The 8,975-nt window shown below is 37.4% G+C and overlaps 1 pseudogene; it reads left to right on the top strand.

Moving 5' to 3' along the window:
- The first annotated feature begins 1,658 nt into the window (after positions 1 to 1,658).
- Positions 1,659 to 2,172, top strand: LOC136169122 (protein tyrosine phosphatase type IVA 2-like; annotated as a pseudogene).
- Positions 2,173 to 8,975: the final 6,803 nt, after the last annotated feature.

The following is an 8,975-nucleotide window of genomic DNA, read 5'->3' as shown; positions in this document are numbered from 1 at the left end:
TCAAGACAGTGTGGTACTGGCACAAAGACAGAAATATAGATCAATGGAACAGAACAGAAAGCCCAGAGATAAATCCATAAACCTATGGACACCTTATCTTCGACAAAGGAGACAAGGATATACAATGGAAAAAAGACAACCTCTTTAACAAGTGGTGCTGGAAAAACTGGTCAACCAGTTTTTCTTGTAAAAGAATGAAACTAGAACACCTTCTAACATCATACACAAAAATAAACTCAAAATGGATTAAAGATCTAAATGTAAGACCAGAAACCAGCTGAGCTTTTTAAAATCCTAAAAGTCGATGCTTTTAAAGTGCTACACTCAGTATGTCACCAAATTTGGAAAACTCAGCAGTGGCTGCAGGACTGGAAAAGGTCAGTTCCAATCCCAAAAATTCCAATCCTAAAGAAAGGCAATTCCAATCCCAAAGAAGGGCAATGCCAAAGAATGTTCAAACTACCACACAATTGCACTCATGTCACACGCTAGCAAAGAAATGCTCAAAATCCTTCAAGTTAGGCTTCAGCAAACCATGAACAGAGAACTTCCACAGGTACCAGCAGGATTTAGAAAAGTCAGAGGAAGCATACATCAAATTGCCAATGTTTGTTGGATCATAGAGAAAGCAAGGGAATTAAAAAATAAACAAACAACCAAAAAAAAAAAATCTACGTTTGCTTCATTGATTATGCTAAAGCCTTTGACTGTGTGGATCATAACAAACTGTAGAAAATTCTTAAAGAGATGGGAATGCCAGATCCCATTACCAGCCTCTTGAGAAACCTATATGCAGGTAACCATCGTCCGACAGGAGCGGCAGCGGCGGTCGGTCACAGCGCAGAGGCGACGCCACAGGGCAGCGGCGGCCACAGCAGCAGCTGGAGCAGCAGCCTCTACACGGACTCCGACACGCGCCGCCGCGGGGCCGAGCCGGGTGTGCGCGGAGAGGCTGGAGGGGAGTCGTTGCTGCTGCCGCCGCCGCCAGACTTCAATGCCCAGGCCTCAGCTCCGCAGCGTTTTTCATTGGAATATATATTGCATATTTATGGCTATTCTGTGCGCAAGGGCAGACTTCTGTCAGGCTCAGCACTGCGTTTCTGCTGACAAGTGAGCTTGGCGGTTCTATGTGCCATAATTAGTATTGCCTTGAAAACTCTGGACACTCCGATTGGCCTCAGAAATAGTTGTATCTTTTCCTTTTCTTTCTTTCTTTCTTTCTTTTTTTTTTTTTTTTTGCAAGCATATTTCTTCTAATGACTCCAGTAAAATTAAGCTACAAGTAAACAAAAGTGGAGAGAAACCTCCGCTTTTAACTTGTCTCATTAGTGCCTACATATAGTAAAGGCTGCTTAAGATTTGTACATAGTTGGATTTTTTTTTTTTTTTTTTTTTGTAGTCTGAAGGTATCCATTAACAGACATTGAGGCCCAAGTTGAATTTGGATTCAAGTGGATTCCAAATGCTTCTGCTTATCTTGAAGAGAGAAGTTTCTGAAAGAATAAGCAAGTTGAATACAGAAAACTGATTTAGGCATTTTAGTGGTCTTTTTAATGTTTTCTGCTGTGAAACATTTCAAGATTTATTGATTTTTTCTTTTTTCTTTTTTTCATTTTCACCATCACACACACGCAAGGTCACACTTTTTATTTTCCATAATGAACCGTCCAGCCCTTGTGGAGATCTCCTATGAGAACATGAGTTTTCTGATGACCCACAACCCTACCAATGCTACCGTCAACAAATTCGTTCACAGAGGAACTTAAGAAGTATGAAGTGACAACTTTGGCTTAAGTTTATGATGCTACATATTGAAAAAGAAGGAAATCCACGTTCTAGATTGGCCTTTTGATGGTAGAGTGCCACCCCCTAATCAGATAGTAGATGATTGGCTAAGCCTACTAAAGACCAAATATCGTGAAGAACCAGGTTGCTGAGCTGCTGTGCATTGTGTTGCAGGATTGGGAAGGGCACCTGTACAGGTTGCACTTGCTTTGACTGAATGTGGAATGTTGAATTAAGTACATATGTGGAATGAAAATGCAGTTCAATTTATAAGACAAGAAAAGAAAGGGAGCATTCAATTCCAAACAGCTGCTTTACCTGGAGAAATACCGACCTAAGTTGTGATTATGCTTCAGAGATACCAACAGGCATTACTGTGTTCAGTAAAAAATAAATATATACAAAGGCTGACTTGATTTAGAGGGAACTCTTGGTACCTGGAAAAGTGAATCTGGAATCTTAACTGTGTCATCAAAGTAGTGATGGATTCAGTACTCCTCAACCACTCAGTTAATGATTGGAAAAAAACAAACATAAATCCCTCTATAATGTGAATTAAATGTTTAAGAAAAGAAAAAAAAAGCAACAGTTAGAACTGTACATGGAAAAACAGACTGGTTCAAAACTGAGAAAGGAGTATGTCAAGGCTGTATACTGTTACCTTGCTTTTTTAACTTACACAGAGTACATCATGGGAAATGCCAGGCTGGGTGAATCCCAAGCTGGAATCAAGTTTGCCAGGAGAAATATCAATAACCGCAGACATGCAGATGATATCACTCTAATGGCAGAAATTAAAGAGAAACTATAGGGCCTCTTGATGAGGGTGAAAGAGGAGAGTGAGAAAGCTGGCTTAAAACTCAACATTCAAAAAACTAATATCACTGCAACTGGTCCCATCACTTCATGACAAATAGCTGGGGAAAATGTGGAAGCAGTGACAGATTTTATTTTATTGGGCTCCAGAATCACTGTGGATAGTGACTGTAGCCATGAAATTAAAAGATGCTTGTTCCTTGGAACAGAAGCTATGACAAACCTAGACAGAGTATTACAAAGCAAAGACATCATTTTGCTGGCAAAGGTCCATGTAAGTAAAAACTATGTGTTTTTGTTTGTTTGTTTGTTTTTTCAGTAATCACGTATAGATGTGAAAGTTGGACCGTAAAGAAGGCTGAGCACTGGAGAATCGATGTCTTTGAATTGTGGTGCTGGAGAAGACTCTTGAGAGTTCTTCAAGGAGATCAAACTAGTCAATCCTAAAGGATATTAACCCTGAATACTCATTAGAAGGACTGATGCTGAAGCTCCAACCCTTTGGCCACCTGATGTGAAGAGCTGACTCACTGAAAAGATCCTGATGCTGGGAAAGATTGAAGCTGGGAGGAGAAGAGGTTGGCACAGGATGAGGTGGTTATATAGCATCTCCAACTCCATGGATATGAATCTGAGCAAACTCTGGGAGATAGTGAAGAGCAGGGAAGCTTGGTGTGCGGCAGTCATGCAGACATGACTTAGTGACTGAAAAACAAAGCAGAATAGAGAATGCCTGTGGTTGGGAGTGGGTATAATAAGAAAGTAAGAAACTTTATGATGAGGAAAAGGCTCTACTGTAGTTCTACAACTATAAACAATTATAGTAGTTCAAAATTTACTTAAATTGAGTGAATTTTATAGCATGTAAATAAGAATTTAATGAAAAAATCATTCTATCTAAGCTACTTAATGGTCATATAATCTAGAAAATGAGTGAATCTAACCATACATGTTTTATGCCCTTTTGTTACAGGACAGCTCTCCCCCCATAATGTCTACAGGTAACCACTGATCTGTTTTCTAGCCTTATAGATCAATAGGTATTATTTTAGAATTCTATATAGATAGAATACATTCTAGCTTTTTCTGGTTTCTTTCATTCAGCATAAATTTTGAGATTTTTTAATAGCTGAATTTATAAAAACAAAACAAAACAAAACAAAAAAAACAAAAAACCATATTCCTTTGTATTGCTGAGAAATATCCCAATGGTATCTATGCCAAAGTTTATTAATCTATTCAATTTTTGATGGGCATTTGTATAGTTTGTAGTTGCTGTTGTTCAGTTGCCCAGTCATGTCAGACTCTTTGCCACCCCATGGACAGCAGCAGGCCAGGCCTCTCTCCTCAGCATCTCCCAAAGTTTGCCCATGTTCATATCCATTGCATTGGTTTTGCCATCCAGCTATCTCACCCTCTAATGCCCTCTTCTCCTTCTGCCCTCAATCTTTCCCAGCACTAGGGACTTTTCCAATGAGTCAGCTATTTGCATCAAACGACCAAAATACTGGAGTTTCACCTTCAGGATCAGTCCTTCCAATGAGTATTCAGGATTGATTTCCCTTAAGATTGACTGGTTTGATCTCCTTGCTGTCCAAGTGACTCTCAGGAGTCTTCTCCAGCACCACAGTTCAAAGACATCAATTCCAAAGCTTTATGAATATTTGTACAAATCTCCATGTCTTCTTTTCCATTATAAATACCTAGCATTGAATGACTGGAACATATGCATGTTTTAAATTTTAAAGAAACTACGATGGTAGTTTTAAAAAAACTCTTCCATTTTGTATTTATGTTGCGTGGTAAGTCACTTCAGTTGTGTCTGGCTCTTTGTGACACTGTAGACTGGAGCCTGCCAAGTTCCTCTCTCCATGGGATTCTCCACGCAAGAATACTGGAGTGGGTAGTCATGCCCTTCTCCAGGGATCTTCCCAACCCAGGGATTAAACCCATGTCTCTTTTGTCTCCTGTGTTGGCAGATGGGTTATTTACCACTAGTGCCACCTGTGTATTTCTGTTAGCAGTAGATAAAAGTACCAGCTCACATCTTTGAAAACTTGGTACGTTCATTCTAACTGAATTTCTTCAAGTATTTTTGTTTTCTGAAAATTGACATTGTTGTGAGGATTAAATAAGATAATGTTTTTAACATGCATAGTATATCTGAATTCAGTAAATAATAGGTTATTTCTATCACTGTTCTTGTTAACTATTAAAAAAAAAATCAGCACCAACCTGAATCAATGCAAACATACACAAAAGTATCTTTTAATACATTAATAATGAACTATAAGAAAGAAATCAAGAAAATATTCCCTTTAAAATTACATTCAAAAGAAATAAATATACCTAGGAATATACTTAAACAAGTAGGTGTAAGACCCATACTCTGAAAACTTTGAAAACCTGATGAAGAAAATTAAAAATTATATAAAGAAATAGATATCCTTCATTCATGGACTGGAAGAATTAATGTTGTTAAGATATTCATACTAACCAATCTGTAGATTCAATGAAGTCTCTATCAAAATAGTAGGTGATATTACCTATCCCCAGAGAACATTTGGCAAAATCTGCAGACATTCTTGATTGTTACAACTAAGCATAGCTTGCTAAATATCCTACAATGCCCAAGACAGTTCTCCCAAAATAATCTGGTCCCAAATAAGAACAGCACTGAAGCTGAAAAGATATCTTCAAAATAAATGTTTTAAGATCAGTTTTTAAACATGAGATACAAGTAAAAATTAAAAGAGGTACTACATGAAGATACTATTTAATATTGTAAGAATAATCTCAGTCAGAATTCCTGGTTATATAGTCAATGATTCACAAATACTTGGGGAAGGAAAATTTGAAGCAAAACTATTGAATTACATACCTCAGGTTAAATTATCTGAGATTTTAGAGTAACTAATACAACCTTAAAAATGACAGAAAGGCAAAGTATAATAAGTGCATTTAAAATTTTTAAGTGCTGCTTGCAGTAAAATAACTGGCATTATTATATCATAACTATGGAGAAAATATTAAAAATTGGACATAGAAAAATTAATGTTAAAAGTTTTTTAAAAGATACAAGGTTAAAGGAATGCAGAGACAAAATATGTGTGTTGTAAAAATAACTACAGTTAGAAACAAATTCAAATATATATTACTTATAGTAAGATTAAAAAAAAATCAAAGATAATTGTAAAACCTAAAGTAGTATCCAAAGCTAAGTAAATGATAACAGAAAGAAATCCTGGATCCCATGCATTTCAACTATATATAATTCAAGAAAAAAAGCACCCAGAAAGACCATGAAAGATGATTTGTGCAAAGTTTTTAAAATTTTCAATACAGGCGAATCGATAACAGTCACTTAGATATTAAAAAAACCAACAATTATACAAAAAAATGATAGAGAATAACAGTAATTATGAATCAAACTACCATGTGAGTAATCTAAGAAAGGTTGAAGTCAAATGACAAATATAAAAATTATCACAGCTAAACTGAGGAAAGGCTAAATAAACAAAAAGAGAGCATGTGTAAATAATTATATGATCTAAAAAGTTATTAGTTGTTGTTCAGTCACTTTGTGACCCAATAGATGACAGCACACCAGGCTTCCCTGTTGTTCAGGCTCTTGGAGTTTGCTCAAATCCATGTCCATTCTATCAGTGATGCCATCTGATCATCACAACTTCTGTTGTTCCTTTCTCCTCCTGCCTTCATCTTTCCCAGCATCAGGGTCTTCCAATTAGAGTTTTTCGCATCAGGTAGCCAAAGTATTGGAGTTTCAGCTTCAGGATCAGTCCTTACAGTGAATATACAGGGTTAATTTCCTTTAGAATTGACTGGTTTCATCTCCTTGTTGCCCAAGGAACACTCAAGAGTCTTCACTACCACAGTTCAAAAGCATCAGTTCTTTGGTACTCAGCCTTCTTTATGGTCCAACTCTCACATTCTTACATGACTACTGGAAAAACTATAGTTTTGACTAGATGAACCTTTATTGGAAAAGTAATATCTCTGCTTTTTAACTCTGTTTTTTAACATGTCTAGTTTTGTCATAGCTTTTCTTCCAAGGAGCAAGTGTCTTTTAATTCCATGGCTGCAGTCACCATCTGCAGTAATTTTGGAGCACAAGGAAGTAAAGTCTCCCACTGTTTTCATATTTACCCATCTATTTGCCATGAAGTGATGGGACTGGACACCATGATCTTCATTTTTTGAACGTTGAGTTTTAAGCCAGCTTTTTCAGTCTCCTCTTTCACCTTCATTAACAGGCTCTTTAGTTCCTCTTTGCTTTCTGTCATAAGGGTGGTGTCATTTTCATATCTGAGGTTATGGATATTTCTCCCAGAAATCTTGATTCCAGCTTGTGCTTCTTCCAGCCTGCATTTCACATGATATAATCTGCATATAAGTTAAATAAGCAGGGTTACAATATACAGCCTTGACCTATTCCTTTCCCAATGGTGAACCAGCCCACTGTTCCATGTTTGGTTTTTACTGTTGCATCTTGACCTGAATACAGGTTTCTCAGGAGGTTGGTAATACCCATCCGGCAATTCCATCTCCAAAAATTTTCCACAATTTGTTGTGACCAATACAGTCAAAGGCTTGTGTAGTCAATGAAGCAGAATTAGATGCTTTTCCAGGAATTTTCTTGCCTTTTCTATGATGCAACAGATGTTGGCAATTTGATCTCTGGTTCCTCTGCCTTTTCTAAACCCAGCTTGAACATCTGGAAGTTCTCGGTTCATGTACTGTTGAAGCGATCACACAACAAGTGATCACACTATCGTGGTTATCTGTGTCATTAAGATCCCTTTTGTATAGTTCTTCTGTGTATTCTTGTCACCTCTTCTTAATATCTTCTGCTTCTGTTAGGTCCATACCATTTCTGTCCTTAAATTCCTAATTTAGTTTTTAAAAAAGATTTTGAATTTTTTCCATTTTAAATTCCTAGTTATGTTATACACCATGTTATTTTTTATGTATCACTATATTTCATATTTAGATCATTTACCAACATTCTATTTTACCTCTTGTAGGGTTAGTGGTTGTTGGGCTTCCCTCGTGTCTCAGCTGGTGAAGAATCCGCCTGCAATGTGGGAGACCTGGGTTCGATGCCTGGGTTGGGAAGATCCCGTGGAGGACAGCATGGCAACCCACTCCAGTATTCTTGCCTGGGGAATTCCCACGGACAGAGGAGCCTGTTGGGCTACAGTACAAGGGGTTACAAAGAGTCAGACACACACACACACACACAAAAAAGAGTCAGACATGACTCAGCGACTAAGCACAGGGTTAGTGATTATCTTTCTAATTGTACATTAAATATTTATTTCTGAATTGAAGAAATCATTAATATTTTGTGTTATTTCTTAGGAATTTTATAGCAAGACTGTCAAGAATATGTCCATGGCAACGCCCTGTATTCGTTTCTTCAGATCACATAATTTTAACAAAATGAAGGAAAGTTTCAGTGCAAAAATATAATCATGGCCTAAAAGTCTTATTACTTGAAAATGATTAATTACTGGTACTGTGTTTCCATCTTGCCATACAGAATCTTAATACTAGACAACATGCACAAAGCAACTGTTCTCAGGAATTAGACAACAGACATCATAGACCTGCAATCCCTGAGCAAAGAAAAACACACAGAATGATCCTCATCTTTATTCTGGCTTTCTACCCTGCAATAATTTTAAGACAGCTACTTATAGAGCATAGGAAAAAAGAACCCAAGGTCAAGACATCTTCACTGAGTTGATTAGACAGATATTGGAATACCTGGCAGCTGGGGCAGCTGGAACCTACAGATCAAGATATTTGTTATCAGAATAGGAAGTGGTAAGGCTGGGTCTAATAAATATATGTGATTATTCCCTTGTCCTTGCTGAGCATGGGATTGCAAATATGAGGGCCAGATACCACAGGCCTCATCAGAAAGCAAATATCACAGGATTAATATCAGACCAAGTTAACAGAATTATACAGTACTTGGGAATATCAAAATGATGGACATGAAGCAAGAAATGATCACCTAAATACTCAGGGTATTTGGTTTAAAAGTAAAAATTCATTGAGACATCTAGCTTCTAGTTAAAAACATATGTGTGATCTTTCAGGAACAATAATAGGCCATTACAAAGGCTAAATCTTCATCAGGCCATATGAGAGAAAGGTTCCTTCCCCATTTCACTCAGAGTATCACAGTCTCTGAAGTTGCAGTCAAGGATTCCAGTTCCTTTGCATAGTCATGCTTTTTCCCAATCTGCAGTCCTAGCCCCTGTGCCTTCATTGACAGGACTTTGGATGGAGTTCTTCGGCTGAGGTTTCCATATGGGGGTGGGAGTGGGGAACTTGAACATACT

This window comes from Muntiacus reevesi, chromosome 5 (genome assembly GCF_963930625.1).
Source record: "Muntiacus reevesi chromosome 5, mMunRee1.1, whole genome shotgun sequence".
Lineage (NCBI taxonomy): Eukaryota > Metazoa > Chordata > Mammalia > Artiodactyla > Cervidae > Muntiacus > Muntiacus reevesi.
The sequence above is the reverse complement of the archived record's forward strand: the minus strand, read 5'-3'. Positions and strand labels throughout refer to the sequence as shown.